Raw genomic sequence first — 23,102 nt, forward strand, 5'->3', positions numbered from 1 at the left:
AATCTCGGTGGTCCACCAACTCAGGTATTTTATTTATTAAATATTTATATTTTTTAATATAAAAAAGCTTATTATTAGGTGTTAAAGCTTGTATGATATTATTCAGTAGGTTCTTGAGCATGCTAGTGACAAAGGTAGAAAAATTCCTTCATTAAATGGCAGTTTTCCAAATATATGCAGTTATAAATTTCATACATTTTAATTTTTTTTGTTAATGTATTAAAAAAAATTGAATGTTATTATACTAATTATAAACTTTGTGCTTATTAGATGCATATTGAACATGAATTAAGTATTTATTAATTTCAATTTCTGAATTTAAGTTCATTTTTATTTCTTTTAACATTTCTTATTAATGAAAATAATAAATATTAACAGAAATTTTTTATAAAAAAAGTAAATTTCTTAATTTTATGGCATTTTATGTTCAAGAATGCCACTAAATTCTAAATTTAGTGGCATTTGTACCATAAAACGCCACTAAAAGTAACGGTGTTCTTATAAAAAAATGCTGCTAAATTAGAAAATAAAACAATGGCTATTTTGTCAACCTAGCCAATTTACAAAGGAAACTAAGTGAAACTGTAAAGGGAAAAGAAAGGAGAAAGAGGGAGAAGAGTGGGATTTGGAATCCCCTCTACAATTCACAAGTGAAATGCATAGCCTATTTATAGTACAAGGTTTAGCCAAAAGGGGATAAACTTAGACACATTTGAATGTGGAAGGTGATCTTTTAGAATTCCACTGATTTAGGATTCTTCATGAATGGGATTGATTCTTATCTAGCCAAAATTGACTCTTACATTTAGCCTATTATTAGTCATAGAAGAAGAAGAAAAACAAAGACTAGTATATTTTGTTAATAAAGTTTTAACAAAAGCTAAGCTTAACTACTAAAAGATAAAAAAATTAGCCTATGTTGTTATGACATCAGCTAGGACATTAAGATCACATTTTCAGTTTCATATTGTAAATGTTTTAATTGACCAACCATTGAGGTAGATTTTATAAAAACACTAACTCTCATGAAGAATAATCAAGCAGATAGTTGAGCTTAGGGAATTTGACATACACATATTGCATAGGTTGGCACTTAAATCATAGGTACTCATAGATTTTGTTGTTAAGTGTACCTTAAATGAGCCTAGGAAAGAGCCAAGCTTGGTCAATTGTTAGCAAAAAGAAGAAACATAGAAACTCTATGCAGATGGGCCAACTACAAATGAAAGTAGTGGAGCAAGTTTGATTTTAAACAATATTAAAAACATGCAGTTTCAGTATGCATTGAAGTTTTGATTTAAGGTTTCGAATAATGAGGTAGAATATGAAACGTTGATTTTCAATCTAAAATTAGCAGTCGACTTAAATGTGAAAAACCTCTTCATATATAATGATTCATAGTTGGTGGTCGATCATATAAATGGAGAGTACAAGCCTAGAAAATAAGTAATTAAAAAGTATTGAGAGAAATTAAGAATCTTTTTACCCATGTTCTAAAAGGCTGAGGTTAGAAAACACTTTGGTTGATTCACTTTCCAAATTGGCATCGGGGATTACAATAGACATTCAGCTTATGTCTTGGTAAAAAATTTCCTTAAGAAAAGCAGGAATGAAAAATAGGTCAGATAAATTAAAGAAAAAAAGTGATGAATATCCTCGATCAAAGTGTACTTAATGTCAGTAGAGTTATTGATAAATAAAATCCAAGCAAAGGCACTAATTAGAAAAGCATCTTGATACACCATCATTAATGGGAAGTTGTATAAAAAATCATTCAGTCTCTATATTTAAGGATTGTAGATAAGGAAAAAGCAAATTATGTGCTTAGAGAAATTCATAGAGGGATCTATAGGAATCTTTTCAGACCTTATCCATTAGTTTACACAGCTTTAAAACAAGGATATAGGCTGACTATAAAAATGATGTAACTAACCTATTTAGAATAAGTAATGAATGTCGAAGGTTTGCCCATATTTAACACTTGCCCTTAGTCGAATTGACTCCAATCATAAGCCTTTGACCTTTCATATAATGAGGAATAGATGTGCTCGGTCTATTCACCATAGCCTTTGGGCAAAGGAAGTTTTTATTAGTAGCCATTGATTATTTCACTAATGTTGGAGGTCGAGGCATTAGCTACCACTATAGAATCTCAAGTTGAAAAGTTTGTATGGAAGAACATAATTTGTTGATTTGGTTTACCTCGATGCATAACAACTTATAATGGGAAGCAGTTTGAAAATTCAAAGTTCAAAGAATGGTTTTCCAACCTCAACATTGACTTGAGATTCACCTTGGTTGCTCACCCATAATCTAACGGCCAAGCTGAAATAGCTAATAAAACTATATTTGATGTTTTAAAGAAAAGTTGGATGATGCCAAAGGAAAATAGGTTAAAGAGCATCTTGGAATATTATGGCCATTAAAGGCCATTATTAAGGTCCCTACAAGAGAAACTTCTTTTAATTTGGACTTTGGAATAAAAGCCATGGTACTAGTTGAGATCCATCTACCCAGCTTTATTGAACTAAGAAATAATAAAAGGAATGAAGAGGCCTTAAGAGCCAATCAAGATTTGATCGAAAAGCAAAAAGATACAGCTCTAACAAGAATAGCTTTGTATCAACAAAAAGTTTCAAGTTAGTTGATGAAAATATATATACAAAGGTGACTTGGTACTTTGAAAGGTATCGATACTAAGGAGGAAAGTTGGCTCCAAATTGGGAAATACCATACATAGTCAAAGATGTTGCCCAAACTAGAACTTATAGATTACAAATTTGAATGGAAATCCTATCCTATGGATGTGGAATGTGGATAATTTAAAAATCTATTATGAATAAAAGGTAGGCAATTGAGGTAGTTTGTAAACACCTAATCTATTTATAAGTTAAAGTCCAAGGTAAATAAAGTTCAAAGTTGAAATAAAATCTTTTATGGTTCAGCTAAAAAATAATTATGTTGGATTAGACCACTAAAAATTTTTTTCATATACTAATGTTTGGTTATACTGACGATCAATTGCACCAATAAAAGAGATTTTTACTGGCATTTTTTTAATACTATCAAAATATACAATACTTATACTAACATTTTATTTAATTGTTGGTATAAATAAACTTTTTCTGATGGTATATGACTATTCGTCAGTATAAATATGTTATATACTAATGGTTATTATTGTAGCTATCAGTATAGGTTTGAAACAAAAAAAACTATTGGCTTTTATTTGGGAAAAAAATTAGGTTTATGAAATTAAATCCCACTGGCTCTTTTAACTTATTTTTTTTACCTCCACCTTCCACTGACTCGAGATACTTAAACTTGTTAGTATCCATGGCCTAATCTCCACCTTCCACCAATTCTCTCTACGTCTCATCGACTCTACAAACTTAAACCCATCAATACCCAATTTGTTTTAGAGCTAAATCAAAGTTGATGCATCAAGACTTTTGTCACTCTTAAAGGTATTTTTCATTTTTTGCATTTCAATTTTGTGTCATCAAGTATGCTTATTTTCTTTTGGTCTTTCTATTGGTGCTGGCTTTGATGATTGACCTTACATTTCTCTTTATATCTTGTTATTAGCATTCACTTTCGGAACAAGTTTTGTGAAGAAGTAATAGCTCAAGACGATTGAATGTTTAGGGTTCACTTCTAACAAAATATAAACTCCATTTTTCTTTTAAGTACAAAAAGTATCATACATTTTTTAGTTTAAAGGGGAAAACACCTTAGGTCGGAGGTTGATCCCAACTTTGTTCAAATGAAAAATTAAACAGTATATGAAATCAGTCAACCATGGTAAAATTGGCAAAGTTTTAACTATTAAGTACATAAGAAAGGAACAATAATCTACAAACAAATTCATTATTGAACACCTTATTAATTTCAATCTCACTAAGATTTGACTTAAATTTGAGTTTTCCATCTTTTAGTATAGTTTATCTATAGATTGAAATTAATGAGGTGCTCTAAGTACAATGAAGCAATTTAATGCTTAGGAATCATCAATTTGTTTATATTTTCTTTCTTACATTTAAGTAATGTTGAACGGTAACATCTTAATTTCTATTGTAATCAAAGACTACCTTAGCTGGAAAAACATTTGATTAGCTTGGACTTTGGTGATGAGAATGCAGTGAGAGCTATAATTGACAAATTTTCTTTACATGTGCAACTTGATGAAGATAGTGTTTTAAACAAGAATACATGTGTCAGCTAGAATATGAATTAGGATAGGACCAGTGACTTTAGCATTTGTGAAACCTGATAATTTTTATTAATTTTAGGAAACCAATAATTGATGAGTGTTTCTCAAAGGATACTATTATAGACATTATAAAATCATTTGTAAGTTCTTTGTCTTTCTTCCTTTATTCTTTCACATAGAAAATATATATTACAGTTTCAATTGGCAAATTTCCTCATAATATTCTATAGCCTTTCTTATTTAATTCACATAGTTCTTTTGGTTTGAATGTACTCTAGTAGGAAGTGGAAGCAAGTAAAGATGGAAATGGGTGGATTGGTCCTATACTGAAAGGGTTGAAAAGATCATTGCAACAGGATTGAAAATAACATTGAGATCGATAAAAGTTTTTTAGTTTATTGCACTATTCATTCATATGTTTCATTGGTTCATAGAAATTGGCATATATTTATAAGCATTGGTAGAGATTTAAATTAAACTTTTGCAAAGGATTGAGGCTTATGCTCTAGTGTTAGCAACTCAAGTTAAATTCATTTAATGCTTTAAGGTTGAATTATGTTCATCACTTTTTCTGTTAACAATATGGTGTCTAATCATGACTTCTATGCATAAAAGCATTTATCTTTTATGTTAAAATTGATGCATTATCTTAATCTTGAACATGAGATCAACGATTTCATCATAATCTTTCTGATGTCTATACACAATAGTGTATGAATATTTATATAGTTAGGTATATACATAGATACACACACCATTTTTAATTAGTTATACATAAGAATATTAATTTAATTAAGGAAAAGTGAGATTTTACTATTAATGTCATTTCTCATGTATTTACTGAAAAAAATTATTTAATATAAGAGAAGCACTTGCTAAGCATTTATTGTCACCAAAAGAAGGAAATTTGAAAGTAGCTTTTGTTAAAGAAGCCCAAAATTAAATGCAAGATACTTAAAAATGGGGTTATTATAGCGACCTTCATCGAGAACACTTGCTTTGGAGGGAAGAACTAAACTGGAAGTAAAAGTGCTGAGCTTACATGCATGCCTTTCATTATTGTAATTATTTTACAATATTTTTTTTCAATTTTTTGGTGTCTTCATTTTTTTCTTCATGTTTATTATTTAAGTAGAAGAATTTGGCATTAGAAATATATTGTTTAGAATAATGAAAAATATAGCAAAGCTTAATAGTAATTTTGAAATAGCAAAATGCATAACTTTTTTTTTTTAATTTCTATTAAGTGATAACAATCATTAGGTCAACTTTAAATTATTTATTGATTTTCCATATTCATAAATGGTAAGTAGTTAAGCAATGAAAAAATAAAAAAGAAAAGAAACGTAAATAAAATAAATAAAATTATTAAACAAATAAATAAAAAATGAATTTTTTAATGGCTTGCATGAATAAATAAATAAATGTAGTGCATATAAACAAATAGGAAAAAAAAATAACAGTATGAACAAATAAGAATTTGGCAATTGGATGAGTTTGGGTTTAAGTTATTTTGGGTTTTGAGTTTGGAGTGTATCAAGTTTTTTTTTTTGTCAGGTTCAATATTAAGCTAGTTAGAATTTTTTAAATTTTATGGAAATTATTATCACTTTATTAATTCTTTTTAGTTTGGATTAAATTCTAAGTTTGAATTGTTTTCAAGTTAAGTTTTTTTTTTATTCGGGATATTTAGGATTTGAATTTTTGTTGGATTTGACTTTTGAGTTTGAGTTTTTAGTCAAATAAGTTTGAAAGGTTTGAGCTTGCATTTTTTTTTGACTAGTTTATGGGTTTGAGTTCGTTTTGCCACTATTAAATTGTAGGGTGTTTACATTTTTAGCTACAATTTTAAGCATTCAAAATAAAAATAATAAGACAATGAAAAATATTAGGTTGCTCAGTGTTGAAATAAGGTTCTTAAATTCTTTTTCGACCATATAAGAATTGGGTGGACTTAAAAACTATCATCAACTTCCTAGTAACTATTGTGTTATGAGAGATTTGACAATATTGAATGGAAAATGCAGAAAAGGAGTAGCAAATAACAAACTGCACAATAATATTTGATAAAGCAGAAATTAGCCTTTCGAACTGAACGTTAGAGATTGAGAGTTCAATGTTCCAATGCTAACAGATTTCTACTTGTTACAAACTGCACCATTTTGTTACAAGTTTCTACTTAGCCTACAAATTGTCTTACTGGTCCAAATAAATGCTTGCTTATTATTGTTTTTATTTAGCTTATCTCTTTGAATTTTGGTGACATTTAATTGTATTATGATTGGAATTTTTTACTATTGGATTGGGATGGCTATTGTTTGATTTTGAGATAGGTTATATTTTTTCTCTAAAAGACAATCCCTTTTCTCTTTAGCTTTATAGCCACCGTTACAACCTATGATCCCTTTCCTTGGCTTTATTGTTACCATATTTGTTGATATAGCAGAAAGTCCTTTTTTAGCTTCAGTCTTTGGTGGCTTCTAAAAGGTGAGTTTTCTTGCTGTCATATTATTATATTTTATAATTCTTTGTCATGAAAATCACTTTTTTTACTGCCATAACCCTTTCAACGACAATCCATAGATTTAAATCGTGAAAGCCATTTATTATAAAACCTTATGATTCAATTATTAGACTTTTCTTGGATTAGCTAGAAGTTTGTTTAAACCACATGTTGGTTTAAATCTATCACTTATTAGTATATTTTAGAAGTTTCTCTTTCATGGTTGTCTTATCTATTGGCACATAAAAGAGTTTTTCTTTAGATAACTTTAATTGCTATTATCAAGTTTACTTCAATTTTTTTTAGTTTTTTAAGAGATGATATATTGAGTTATTTAAATTCAAATTTTGAGCTATTTATATCGTCACCATATCAAGTCACATTATTATTTTGGTTCTTTTTTCTATATGTACATAAAATGTCAGGTAATTAAATATAATTTTATTACTAAGGCAAATCATGCTACATTCTATGTATAAGATGTGGATAAATTTCACATCAAGAGCTAGTGAAGAATACAAAAAAGGGGTTACTAGACTTTTAAACTTTGCCTTTATAAGATTATAAGATCATCTAAGGATGAAAAAATCTAGTGTCCTTATGTTAAATGTGCCAACACATATAAAGTGTATAGGGGAGATGCATTGGATCATATAATATGTGATGGTTTTCCCAAAGGATATGTTCAACGGGTATTTCATAGGAAGATCTTGGATGCATATTTATCTACTAGAACAACTAATGAGGAAGAAAGAGGTCAGGTCGTGACATTCATGATTTATTATATGATATGATGGTTGAAAGAGCTATGAATATTGATGTGGGTAACATACAAACTGGAAATACTAGTGGAGAGCAACACCATAGTCATAAAATTGATAGTGACAAGTTTTATGGTTTACTTAAAGATGCGAAGGAGAAACTACATTCAAATTGCAAAAACTTTACAAAGTTCTCTTTTGTAATTTATTTGTTCCACATTAAGTGTTTTAATGGTTAGACAAATAAATTTTTCAATATATTATTAAAGGTGCTGAAAATTGCTCTACCATGGGTAATACATTGCTAGGGGTCATATCAAGAATTGAAAAAGATGATTTCTACCTTAAGTTTGGGATATGAAAAAAATTCAAGCTTGTCCCAATGATTGTATGTTGTTTTGGAAGGATAACACAAATGAAGAAATTTGTTCACAATGTAGTGCTTCTAGGTGGAAAGGGAGCTTAAATGATGTAAAAAGTGATCATAAAGATACAGTGTCAAAAAAAAAAAGAAAAAAGCTGGAAAGATTTTGTGTTGGTTTCCTCTAATTCTAAGACTACAAAGGTTATTCATGTCTTCAAAGATTGCTCCGTTGATGACTAGGTATGAATATGAGTGTACAAAAAATGGACATCTAAGACATCCTATAGATTCTCTTGCTTGGAAAGAATTAGATTCTCAATATCCTAAGTTTTTCTTTGACCCTCATAATGTTTGCTTGGGATTGGCTTTTGATGGTTTTAACCCTTTTAAAACTATCAATCTGACACATAACACTTGGCCTATTATATTGATACCTTATAACTTGCCTCTATAGATGTGCATAAAACAAACGACTTTATTTTATCCCTACTTTTTCCTTGTCTAAAAGGTTTTGGAAACAATATAGATATCTACCTACAACCTTTGGTAGAAGAGTTGTAGGAACTTTAGGAAGTTGGTGTTCAAACTTTTGTAACCTTAAAAAATCAAACTTTCAATTGCATGCAGCATTACTTTGGACCATTAATGACTTTCTTGCATATGCCAATTTGTCTGAGTGAAGAACTAGGGGAGAGTATGCTTGTCCTTGTTGTGGATTTGATACTGCATCTAAATGGTTACAACATGATAGAAAGTATTATTACATGTGCCATCATAGGTGGTTACAACCTTATCATAGGTTTCAAAATGATGAAAACTCATTTGATAGGACTCAAGAATTTAAAAGTGCTCATTCACCACCATTCGAGATGAAGTGTTAAGACAATTAAAACAATTGAATGGTAATGAAAATGGACCATGGAAGAAGAAGAGTATTTTGTTCACATTACCTTATTGGGAACATCTTCTATTACGTCATAATCTTGATGTGATGCATATAGAAAAGAATGTTTGTGATAACATTCTTGGTACATTGATTTGGCAAGAAAGAAAGTCAAAGGATAATTGCAAAGCACAACTTGACATTGTACAAATGGGTATAAGGAGTGTTCTACATACAAAGACTCATCTTGACACTAACACCCAATATTTTCCTCAAGCTTCATATCAAATGAGCTTGAATGAAAATATTTTTTTTTTTAAAGATTTTCAAGGAAATGAAAACTCTAGATAAATACTCTTCAAATATCTCATGCTGCGTGCAACTTAAACAACGGAAGCTAATAGGGCTCAAAAGTTATGATTGTCATTCTTTAATGCAAGAATTTCTTCTCGTAGCAATACTATAGTTTTTACTTGATAAGGTATGCTTGATTCTTATTGAATTATGTACCCTTTTTAAAAAACTTTGTTCTAAAGTTCTCCAAGAGCATGAGCTTGAATTACTTAAGTCTCGGATTGCATCAATTCTATGTGAAATGGAAAAGATTTTCCTCCATATTTTTCACAATAATGGTACATTTGGTTTTCCATCTGGCAAATGAAGCAAAAATTGTCAGTCCAGTCATTTATTGGTGGATGTATCCTACTGAGAGGTATATCTTAAAATGTTATAGATTTTTATACTAAATTTAAACTAGTATGTTTGCTAATGATCATTTCTATTGAACTTCCATTGAAATAGGTTTCTTCTTACTCTTAAATCATATGTGTGTAATAGAGCTTATCCTGAAGGTTTAATTGTAGAAGCCTATATAGCAAATGAATGCATAACTTTTTGTTCAAGATATTTTGATAAGATGGAGACTACTTTTAATTGACCCATCTGAAATAAAGACCAGAATCCTTTTGTAGAGGAAGATGTATCCATTCTTTCTACTATAGGAAGACCATTGGGAAGGAAAAAATGTAAAAGTTTTAATGTTAACAAGTGTAAAAGGTTCTCACACATTGTATTGGATAAGAAAACTTTGGTTCAAGCACATCTATATATGTCATTTAATTTTGAGGAGGTTGCTCCTTTTATAAAGTAAAAACACATATCCATATACATATTATAGTTAATCATTTTTTTTTGTAGTATACTGTACAGTATTCTAAGAATTTTTTCATGTAGGAAAAATGATCAACTTGTTAAGAGGCATAATCGGTCTCATCGACTTATGCCATATGAGATACAAAAGTTGCAAAGTGAAACTTTTCATGATTGGTTTTGTGATCATATAAGTCACATATCATAGTTTGGAATATGTGATCAAAGTTTTTATAGTTAGATAATTATTTTAACTAATTGTGAAATTGCTTAGGTTGCCAATTTGGATCAATAAGGACATATAAACATCACAGACCAACTTAAATGGCTTGCGCATGGTCCAATAGATACTACTAGGAAATACACTACTTATATCATTAATGGTTTTAGATTTCTACCAAGGCATGTGAGATATATTTGAAAATTCAAAATAGTGGGGTTGTTGTAACAACCAGGATGATGATTATGTGATTACAAGAGATGTGTAGCCTAGTGAGGGGCAAGCTAAGTATTATGGGATTTTAAAAGACATCATTCAATTGAATTATACTAGTAGATTTAAGGTTGTGTTATTTAAATGTGATTAGACTGATATAAATAGAGGTTGCAAGAAATATATGTTTGGTTTCACACTTGTGAATTTTCACATTTAGCTCATAGTGGAACTACTTTGGTTCATGATCTTTTTGTTTTAGCATCACAAGCTAAGAAAGCTTTTTATGTTAATGATGAAAGACATAATGGTTAGGTTCTTGTTAAGCATGCAAAACTTAGAGATATATTTGATATGGGTGATGAATCATCCTTGTATAGATACCAAGGAAATGGAGAAATTCATGTGGAATTGATAACTCACCTAGTGCTTCAAAATGGGTCAGAAGTGATAATGATGATGAAGGATTTGAGGTTACACTGCAGGTGGAAAATGAGCATGTAGAACAAGTTCCCATAGATGAACATAAAAGGGGAGGACATTTTTTAATTCTATGTAATAGTTTAGCTTTATGTATAGGTTTCATAATGTAAAACATAGTTTACTATTACTTTATTTTTGTAGTACCTACTTGAATTACTTAATTTTATGTGTGATCAAGTTTTTTATTAAATTCTTAATTCTTTATATGGTTTGCCACAATCAAGTTTTCTTTTACATTGTACTTAGTAAATATTGTGTATTATTAGACTTGAGATGGCAAAACGTAAATGATTGAATATCACTAGGGCAAATCATGCCTTTAGTTCTTAATTGCAAGCACAATTTAAAGAGCATGTGCCTCAAGAACCAAAGCCTTCACAACATGAGCCTTTACAATAATCTCAAGAACCAATTTATCAATCTACAAATAGTGAAAATCAAGATGAACAAGTGGGACATAATTCAAGTATAGAAGCACTCTATGCTGTTAGTACAAATCTTTATGCATTATATTATTGTACATTTAAACTTTTAATGAATTTAATTGTTATTTTTATGTATAATTTTTCTATGTAGGAAATGCTCAATGTAAAAAAGCTTGAGGTCCTATACGTATGGTTGATATTTGGGATTTGAAAGAAGGGGGCATGTTGTTATTAAGGTCAATGATGATGTTGTACCTATTGATGATGAATCTTGCTCTTTTAACTCAATTCATTGGTAGCATGGTAAGAATGCCTAGGTTTGTGCCAATTAGTTACACAACTTGGCATGAAATATTGGATGATAAAAAGAAAGAAATGTGGAAAACATTAGAGGTATCAATACATTAATGTTTTACTTGCTAGTTAATGCCATGACAATAATCTTTTAGTTTCTAGTTAATAGTATCAATTCTTTAGATATATTAACATTTTATTTTCAATTACCTTTTTAAAATTTTAGTCAAAGTTTGAATTTCTCAAGTTTGATTTTGATGAGTGCATTGATGAAGAAATAATTCAAAAAATTAAGTCTTAGGCAATAAAAAACATGGGTGCTAAATGGAGGCAATGAAAGAATGAATTGAAGTCTAAATTTTATAATGAACACAAGACACCATAAGAAATGGCTGCAAAGGTTGATGATTCTCAACTAGACAAAGATTAATTCTTATTTCTTGCTACACATTGGTTGACTTGTAAAGTGAAGGTAAATGCTTACAAAATATAGTATTTACTTTGTTTTAACACTATGATACAATAATGAGCTATTATAATACATATTTTCATGTTCATTTGTTTAAAGGAAAAAAGTGAGACAAATAAAACAAACCATTTAAAATTAGAAGAGCTTTATTGCATAGGAACAAAATCATTTTGAGGATCATTCAAACCTTGGTATATATATAAATTTTCTTTGTGGTACTTAGTTAAATGAATATAAAGTTTAAATTTTATATGTGTGATTTTGTCATTACAATAATTAATGTTATACCTTTGTAGAAATAAGAAGCTAATGGAATTTCACCATCACATGCTAAAGTGTATATACTTTATCGTACACATAAAGATGAAAGTGTTGTGAATGAAAGGGCAGCTAAAATTGTGGTATTCGATTTAGTTTATACTTGCTTTTACTTATGTTTAGTTTATTTGTACTGAAATGTTTGTTTACAATTTTAGGAACTTACGAAAAAAGGTTTGAGTGAAACTAGTATTCAAAATTCTAAAGGTAGTTCATGGAAAGATGATCGCTATTCAAAAGTTAAAGGGCCAAAAAAAATAGGCGTGTTCGTTGTAGGGGTATAGTATTTACTTCATCTAAACAATATGGTCTTTCATTTTTTGAATTGGTACAACATAAGGAAAAGGTACAAGAGTTAAAGGAAAAAATTAAATACTTAAAAGAAACTTTAAGTACTATATTATCATTACTTCAAAGACAATTTCCAAATGAGAATATAGATGTCTTGAATAGTATTACTCACATGGCAAATAGAGAGGTATATATAACATTTATTTTAGTTTGTACATATGTAACTTGTCATCTTGATCATGAATCTTGAACCTTATTCAAATTTATTTTGAATTACTTTTAAGTTCCTGATGCTAGTAGTACTCTAGAAATCACACATGGAAACTATCAGTTTTCATATTCAACTCATCAACCTAATCAAAACGAAAATGGTAAACTCATTGTCACATGATATATATGTAGTTGATGCTTGTTTCCTAGGTTTCGGGTGCCAAAATCAGTGTTTGAATTTAGGTTTCGAATCATATAATTGTGAAAATCTGTCATTGCTATAATTGTGTGCTAATAGACTGTTATATGAGTGGATATGAACAAAAAATGTGTTTGTTTAGGGTTGATTTGTTTTTTAGTCACTAGATAGCTTAGTGTTTTCTTTTATTACTAGCCAGAGAAACTGTTTTTCTTTTAAGGATTGCATATGCAACATATTTTTTATATGTACTTTAGGAAAGTACATTTATACACGTATCGAATATTTTGTGCTTGTTGCAATTGTAGTGTGGGTGTTCATCCAAACAAGTAGAGATAAGTGATGGTTGTTGCTAGAATAGTATTATAGAATTTAATTCACTACATTATGCTTCTTATGTGTATGTAAGGGTAAATGCAAGAATAATATAATAAAATTTAATTCATTGCTTTCCATTTCTTATGTGTATGTAATTGTTGCTATTCATAGTATTGTTCTCAGGTTTCTTATATGATGCAATTTGGTTTAATGATCTTTACCAATTGTTATCAGTGTTTTTATACGTGGGGTCATATTTTTGTTCCTCTCATGTGGCTTTGTTACATGTAAAAATGGAAACGAAAAGAAACAAAGAAACAAATATAAATAAGAAATTAGGAAAGGTTGTTATCTTAGTGGACTTGGATGAATTCTAAGCAAAATACAAATCATACTCATATTAGTTTTTTGTATGAATCATTTTTAGAATTACAATAATTTTTTTTGCTTTTAACTTAATTATCTAATTGTGTATTTTATTTTACGTAGATGCTTTTTTGTAGAAATTTGTGATGAGACCACTTACTTTGGGGAGTTGTTTATTTACTTCGAGCAACATGTTTGTAGACATTCAATTATAGACATTAATGTTCCTTTTTTTTTTTTGGACTTGGTACAATGACGTTAGCTCTTGACTTATTTTAAATTTGTGGATTATAAAACAATTTGGTTGTTGTTTTATTTTAAATATTTTTACTTTTTTGTGTATTTTTACTTTATATGAAACCATATCATATTATGATTATAAATAAATTAATATTAATAACTGAAAATATAATTCAAAAGAAAAGGTTTTACCGATGCCTTAAAATTTATACCGATGCATTTTACCATTAGAATATTTCAAACTATATTGACAACCATTACAGATATACCATCGGTAAAAGTAAAAACACATAAGGTTATACTGATAGGCACTAACCCCTGGTAAAAGTTATATTGACGGAGACATCATTAGTATAGGTTGAAAAAATTAAAACATATAAGTCTATACTGACGGGAGATAACCATCGGTAAAAGGTATAATATGGAACACACAATAGTTGCTATACCAATGGCTATACTTATAGTATTAGACTAAAACTATCAGTATATCTCTGTTACATATTCCAACAGTGTAAAAACTATCAGTATAAGTCTATACCTACAAAGGGATATATCAACGATTATAAATTCATTGAAATAGATATTTTGACCGTTTGTATAGGGTTTATTGTGCTATACCGATGGATTTTTAAGTTTTACTAATGGGTTTTTAAGCATTAGTATAGGTAATTTTCTTGTAGTGACATACCAAACTCAAAGATGGAAACAAAGAGAAATTTAGATAAAGAAAATTTGATATTTTCATTGAGAATGGTTGGTAACTACAAGGTTTCAAAAAAAAAAAAAAACCTCACCTTAGTCAATTTCCACTGGTCAAAAGACTTATGGATTTTGATGGTAGGTACCTTAGGCTTTCTGACTTAAACCGTAGGATTTTGAGTAGCTTCCCTTTCTTCTTGGTCAACCCCTATCGTAGTAACGACCACAGTAGTAATCAAGCTAATCTCCATGTCATCCTTATATTGTTGTTGCTTTCCATCTTGGCCCTTTTCCTCAATCGCAACTTGTTAGGACCTCAAGTTATTAATGTCAATAATAGAAAGATCAAGGTCGGCATAAATGCAATTCACCTTTTTCAATGCTAAGTTAAAAGAGCAAAACACTTGTTCCTCAAGCAAAGTCAATTTGCATGTTGTAAAAGTCATCAAATTGTAGGAAGTTTTCCATAGCTCACTACTCGACTTCTTTGGAAACATGAATCTCACTCTTTAGATGTTTCAGTTTGACCAAAGCATCAGCCAATTTGAGATTAGACTATTGTTAAAAAGACTTAAATATGGCTTTCTAGAAAGATGTGTTGTTGAGTTGCTAGGTCAAGCTTTCATATTCTAGTTGAGCTTATCGCTTGTCTTTTTATCCTTAGCATTAAAGATCTTGAGCTTTCTCGTGCCAGCGATAGGGGAGTTTATCTCTTTGGTGTAATTTTTCATGTCATGCTCAATATTACAAAAGTGAACAAGACCCTTTGTATAAAACACCGGGGTTTGACCTATGTTTTAAAAGGCAAATTAAGGAAGTTGATCAAAATCTATAAAATAAAACGAAACCAAGCTTAGACATGAAAATCTTTTTAAAAATGATGATGATTGATTTACAACTTACTTTTTTTGACCATAATAGCACGTGTAATCTTCTTTAAAGCCTATTGTCTTCTAATCAGCCATGTTTTCAATTGAAACAAAAAATTGACCTAAGAGTTAAAAAATAGTTAAGATAGAAAAATACTTATTATGAGAAGTTAGCAAGAAATTTACCCCAATATTCAACCTTTTTATCAACACTAGGGGAAATTAACTCATTCACATTTATTACTAGTTTCAAGGAAATTGAGCTTATCATTGGTTAAAGGACCTATCTTAGCCTTGTCAAATAAGCTCAGCTCATTATTTATTTCCCAAGCCTTGATGACCTTCTTGATACAGAGTAAAGGAACTTTTTATGTTTTTATTAAGCTTTGGCAATTAGCAAAAATTTGTTTTGAAGGTTGAACTATAACATAGTATCAACTCTTATGATATGGATATTTTATAATGGTAAAAATTCTTTAAAAAGACTTATGGTAGGAAGAAAGCTTAACTTTTTTCAAAGAATATTATATCTTACTATATACCTAAAAAAATAAGGGGTGGGCTAAATGATGGTTATATTATGAGCTAGAAGAAGTTCAACAATGAAGAAATGAAAAGAAAACCTAAAACCAACCAAAATGAAGTCTTAGAAAACCCATAACCTATCAAACTCTATTATGTCAGTCACCTTACCCTCAGACTTAAGCATTATTATTTTATAATCCTTTAAAGGAAGATCAAGCCTTTCTTATACAGTAGTGATGTGATGAATAAAGCAAAAATTAGGGTACTCATCAGAAGTAGCTCGACCCTTTTAAACTTCTTATCATGTCTTTTACATAGAGGTCATAATGAGTAATGTAGACACCAATTTCCTTTTGAGGTACAATTGATTTGTCAATTCGGATCTTTTTGGATCGTAATACCTTGAAGGGGTTCGTATTTAGGCTTTTGGCTTTTTGTATTATTTCGTTTAGACTTTGAGTTTGGTATCTATTGATTAGATATACGCTTTAACCTAACCCATACTATATTTACGATTATTATTATTATTATTATTATTATTATTATTATTATTATTATTATTTATTTTTAAGTTTATTTTAATTTTTTTGTTCATTATTTTATTCATAAGTTTCATAAGTTGACTCATTGACAGAATTGAAAAATGATCTGATTTATTAACATATTTGAAAAAGGGAAAGGAATATATTGGTAGTTTAGGGATTTTGAGCGAAAATCAGGCAAAAAGGGATTTGAGACTAATCAATTGTGATAAGATCTTAGGATTTAAGCTTGGATTAACTCTATTCAAACCCTAAAATCACTACTAAGATAGGCTATAAATGGGATGTCAAAATCACACAGAAGACAAGGAAAAAATGGGAGGAAAGTTTAGGTTCTAAGTTGATATTGTTTGGTCGATTTTGTTTAGCGTTAGTTAGCATTTAGGTTTTTGATAATTTGAAAAAACAAAATTGTTAGGAATTTTTGGAAAAATCTGAAAAATTCTGGAAAAAATCTAGGTTTTGGTTTGAAGGTTTAAATTTTTCGGTTGAATTTTTCAATGAGCTGTAAAGTTTTTGACCTAATTCTGACCAATTTTCCAGAAACCAACTATCAAACTCAGTTTTCGATGGCCTTATCTGGGGTTTCTAGAGAGAGGTAAGAGAGAAAAAAAAGTTAGAGAAAGAAAAGGCTGAAGGTTTTTGAAGAAAGATTGAAAATTTTGGCTTTTATACTAGCACTAGATGACGTCATTCTGAAGGCCTAGCATCCACGCTCGACCTGCTGAATAGTGCCTGACTCACGTGTTGGACCCCACTTGAACGCAGGTTTTGCTTTTTCTTTTTATTTTATTTTATTTTCCAATTACATTATTTATTTATTTTATTTGTATATATTTTCTTATATATTTTCTATTTCATTTTACTTGTTTTATTTTTTTAGGTTTTTTTTATTCTACTTATTTTTAAATTAAATGATCTATTTAAATACTTTTATAAGTTTTATTTTTTTTAAAAAAAGAATAATAAATAAAAATAATAATAAATATTTTTAATACGAATCATGAATCCTATCAAACTATTGGAGGTTTCTTCATGAATTTAATTTTTTTTATGAATTCTATCAAACTATTGGAGAATTTCATAAATTGATTGTAAAATAATTATTATTAAAACATTTTGTATTTTTATCCTACCAAACTATTAGAGGATTTGCATATTAGATTAAATCTTACCAAACTATTGGAAGATTTAATATATTTTCTTAAAAACAATCTTATAATAAAATCTTATCAAATTATTGGGAGATCTGTATTAAAGTAAATTTTACCAAACTATTGAAAGATTTTACTGACTATTTCTTTAGCTAAAATTTAAATGAATTCGACGACAGAGCCTTTCCATGGTAGGACACTAGTTTCTATGAATACTCTTAAGATGAGAGTATTATCTTCTACCAAACTATTGGAGTAATTTTAAAATTAATTTTCAATAATAAATATTTTGGTAAATCATAAATATGTTTATGGCTTGGATAATTTAAAATCAAGTTGGTGCCATCCATTAGATGGGTGCTGTAAGGGTATTATAAGTTTCTTCACGTGTAATCGCACTCTCGAATCTGAAATCTAGTTTTGTGGACTAAAATCTACTATTTAAAGATACTTAAGTTAATCTTGAGATTGTTCTTTAAATAGTACAGATTCTATCGGTGGTCAATCATACCTAAACAAAAAAGATTTGTGGTAACTCATTTAATCCATGTCTAGTGGTAAGTCCACAGATCTATATGTTATGATAGTTTAACGACTCTACTAGGAAAATCGAGAGTCAAGCCAGTGAATGATTTCTTCTTATCCAAGCCTAACCTAATAAATTTGAGATTTTTTTCTTTCTTTCTTTATATTTATTTATTTATTTATTCATTTTCATATATTTGTCATTCATTTGCATATGCATAACATGATCTCTACATTTGATTTCTATCCCTTAAAAGGAAGTAAAGTACATGCCTTTGTGAGATCTCATGTCTCCACATTGGCTAGCAAAATACCTCTACTTAGATTGAACCCTTTCTACTTGCAGCCTTATTGTAAGATGATAGCACATGTTAGTAATAAGAAACTGCACATACATGTGTTTTAGGATAGTTTAATTAGGTTTATTGTGAGATGGTACATCTAGTTGGACAAGGCCTACATACAATCTTAGAAGGATTTAACTCAGTCCTTCATCAATCAATACCGCTATATTATAAATATGGCTCTTGATCGCCTTTCATTATAAGGTATGGAGAAGAAACCAATTTATTCTTTTAAAGAGTATACCTAAAGGTGGCATGATATAGCTACTCAAGTATAACCACCATTAATAAAGGAAAAAACAATAGTGCTATTTGTAAGTACTCTGTAATCACTTTACTATGAAAAAATGATAGAAATGTGATTAAAAATTTTATTGACATAGTAATCTCTGAAGAAATCATTGAAAATGCCATAAAAAATAGCAAGCTTGAAGGGGGAGCCTTTTACTATTAAAAGGATGCCTAAGAAGAAGAGAAGTGAGACTCAAGCTGTGGGTTATGAAAGATAGCAATAAAGAAACTACCTTCAACTGGTTTATCCCATGTATTTTTCTGCCATAAATCATTTTTTAGTTTCCCCCTATCAACTACCTCCACGACCTTCCTATCCATCTTCTTATTAACTGCCTTTAGACTATCTTCTTATAATCCAAACACCTTGGCTACAGTAAGACCTTTTATTCATCTAACCAACGTAATGAATGGTACACGGGAGCCATGAAATAATTGGGGAAAAGCCCACCTGCGATCCTATTCCCATGAGTTATATAGAATTGTACCAAGAACTTTATAAAAATCACTTGATTGCACCTATTCTTGCAAAAACACCTAAACCTCCTTACCCTAAATGATACGATCCTATTGCTCACTGTGACTATCATTATGGGGTTTTAGCCATTCCACTGAAGATTGCACCTTTTTGAAGTATAGGGTGCAAAGTCTAATCAAAGTGGGGTTGTTAAATTTTGATACTAGTGGGAAAACCAAAACCAATGTCAGCAGTAACTCATTGCCCAATCATGCAATCAATGCTCTGAACGAAGATAAGAGGCAAATAAAAAGAAAAGTGAAAGAGATCAAAATGCCATTCAATCAGCTGCATAAAGCTTTATATGAGGCTGGGATGATACAACTAGTGGATCCATGTACCTATCATGGGAGATGTATCTTAAATAAGAGATGCAAGTATCATAGCAGAGCTCTAGGGCATTCAATTGAAATGTGCAAATAGTTTCATAATGAGGTACAGAGGCTAATGGATTTATACCAAATTTGTTATATAAAGAAATATAAGCTTTGAAGTGTGCTGAAGTAGCTATCACTGATAAGTGGGCACCAAAGCCAATTACCATACATTGTGGTGAAAAGCCAAGACTGGTCGTAGACAAGTTTATTCCCATGCCGATAACTTTCAAAGTCCCAAGTCCATTCCCTTACGATGATGAAAAAGTAATGCCATAAAAGTAGGGTTGCAAGGTAATGGTCCAAGAACAAGAAGAAATCATGCCTAAATCTAATGTTGCCAATATAATTGGTGTAGATGGTATGACAAAAAATGGAAAATGCTATACTTTAGAAGTGTTAGAAAAAATGAAAAAAAAGAGAATAATGAAAAAATAGATTGAGGCATTAAAAAAAATAGGGAAAGAGAGAATGACAAAAAAAAGACTAGATTGAAGTTGATTATAGGGAAAGATATCCCAAAATTTGTACAAAAAAAAAAATCTTATGAGTTCCTAAAGTTAGTGAAGTATAGTGAATACTATGTAATGAAACATTGAGCATTGAACAAGATGTCAGCTAGAATCTCTTTATTATCACTACTGTTAAATTTAGAATCACATCACAACACCTTGTTGAAGGTGTTAAATCAAGCTTATGTGGCACATAATGTGCCAATAGAATATGTGAATCATTTGACAAGAAACTTAGAGGCACCATATTATAGATAGCCTTTAGTAACGATGAGATTTCACTTGAAAGTAGAGGAAGTATAAAGGCTTTGCATATCATTGTTAAATGCAAAACTTACACCATAGCCAAATTCTTTATTGATAATGGTTTGACCACTAATGATATGCCTATGTCTATTTTGGCAAGGCTACCAATTGATATGTCCCACATCAAAAGCAGTCATATAATGGTCCAAGCATTTGATGGAACTAGGCATAAAGTATTGAGAGATATTGAATTGCCTATACAAATAGGACCTTTTATCTTCAATATAAAGTTTCATGTTATGGACATTTATTCATCCTACCGTTGTTTGTTGGAAGATCATAGATTCACATGGTAGGTACTATTCTTTCCTCTTTACATCAAAAGGTTAAGTTTAACATGAAAGGTCAATTGGTGATTGTGGCAAGAGAAGAAGACTTATTGGTGACTCAACCAATGAATGCTCTGTACGTAAAAGCTACAAAAGAGTCATTACAGTGCTCTTACCAATCCTTTGAACTTGTTAATGCTATGGACAGGGGTCTTAAGTTTAGTAAGATCATGATCAATTAGATGATTAATAAAGGTTGAAATATTAAAGTTGGACTAGGTAAAAATTTACAGAAGATAAAAGAACCACAAAAAATTATAGATAATAGTGGAAACCTGAGGCTGGGATATGAAGTGAAAGGAATATAAGATGATAGTAGAGGAAAAAAGATGACGAGAAATATGCCAATGGTTATTCCCCACTTGTATGAAACATTTAGTCTTGAAGGATACATTTACTTGGGAGCTAAGAAAATGTTAAAGGAGAATTAAGCATGGAAGAAGCTTGTACTGAATTATCCATCTAGATGATAAGTGAAGATATTCGAAGGGAAAGAATGCTAGTTTATCCATGCCCACCAAACTTTGAACTGAAAAATTGGAATATCATCCAAATGCTTGCTATCTTGGATACTTTCTCAATGTAATTATAACTCCCAATTGCTTATGCCTAAAAGCATTGGGATGATCTTTTATGCATGGACCTTTTATTATCCATTATTTTAATAAAAAATAAGAGCATGCATTTTATTCATTTCTTTCATTCAATTCACTTTCCCATCAAAACATTGCACCAATACTTCCTATTTCATTCAATTTCAGGTTCTCAAATGAATATGATGATAATCACGATAACAATCAGGGATTTAATTTTAAAAATTCAATTAACACTGATGAACTCGACACTGAAAGGGACTTTGAAGAATACAATTTACCTTTAGATTTGATTAGATTAATTAAACAAAGAATAAATCTATTAAACCTCATCAGAAAGTCACTAAGATGATCATTTTAGGTGATGTTGAGAATAAAAAAAAAAAGTCAAGGTCGATACCTTGCTTTTAGTTATTGATAGACAACGATTAGAAAATCTACTTCAAGAATTTATAGATGTGTTTTCTTGGTCCTACCAAGATATGCCTGGGCTCAGCACTAAGATAATGGAACATAGGCTACCCTTGAAGCTTGAATGTAAGCCAGTTCAACGAAAACTGAGAAGAATGAAACTAAAAATATTGTTGAAAATTAAAAAAGAGGTAAAAGAGCAGTTTGATGTAGGTTTTTTGTAAGTGGCCAATTATCTTGAATGGGCGGTCAATGTAGTACTTATCTCCAAGAAAAAAGAGAAAGTATGAATATATGTAGATTATCATGATCTAAATAGGGCTAGCTCGAAGGATAACTTTTCACTATCGCATATTAATACACTAGTGGATAATACAGCCTGACATGTAGTTTTTTTTTTTATGGTGGATTCTCTGGCTATAATCAAATAAAGATAGCTCAGGATGACATGGAAAAGATTACCTTTGTAACTTTGTGGGGAACCTTCTATTATAAAGTTATGCCCTTTGGATTAAAAAATGCTAGAGCAACTTGTCAAATGGTTATGGAAACATTTTTCCATGATAAGATGCACAAAGAGGTTGAAGTGTATGTAGATGACATGATCACAAAATCTTGAGAAAATAAGCACCATGTGGTTAACGTCAAAAAATTGTTTGAGAGGGTGAGAAAGTTTCAACTTAAGTTAAATCCATCCAAATGTACATTTGAAGCCAAGTCAGGAAAATTGCTGGGTTCTATGGTTAGCGAAAGGGGAATTAAAGTTGATCTAGATAAGATATGAGTCATTCAGAACTTATCCCCACCTAGTACACCAAAGAAAGTTTGAGGTTTTATAGGTAAATTGAATTACATTTCTCGGTTCATCTCTTAGCTTACCTTCAAATACGATCTCATCTTTAAACTCCACCGAAAGAACAACCCTGGTGAATGGAATAGAGAATGTTAAAAAGCTTTTGATAAGGTCAAACAATACCTATCAAATCTTTCAATATTAGTACCACCATTTTGGGAAGACCATTAATTCTATATATGGTGGTACATGAAAAATCGATAGGATATGTACTAGGATAGCAGGATCAATCAGGTAAAAATGAAAGGGCTATTTACTACTTGAGCAAAAAATTCAAAGAGTTGAGCCTACGTACTCATTGTTGGAGAAAATATGTTGTACTTTGGCTTACATAGCTAA

At 30.0% G+C, this 23,102-nt stretch overlaps 1 pseudogene; it reads left to right on the forward strand.

Annotated features, from left to right (window-relative positions):
• The first annotated feature begins 8,832 nt into the window (after nt 1-8,832).
• LOC149514033 (uncharacterized) lies at nt 8,833-11,029 on the forward strand (annotated as a pseudogene).
• Nucleotides 11,030-23,102: the final 12,073 nt, after the last annotated feature.

The sequence above is a fragment of the Durio zibethinus genome, chromosome 17 (assembly GCF_047325235.1).
Source record: "Durio zibethinus cultivar Kanyao isolate XHJ-2024 chromosome 17, ASM4732523v1, whole genome shotgun sequence".
Classification (NCBI taxonomy): Eukaryota; Viridiplantae; Streptophyta; class Magnoliopsida; order Malvales; family Malvaceae; genus Durio; species Durio zibethinus.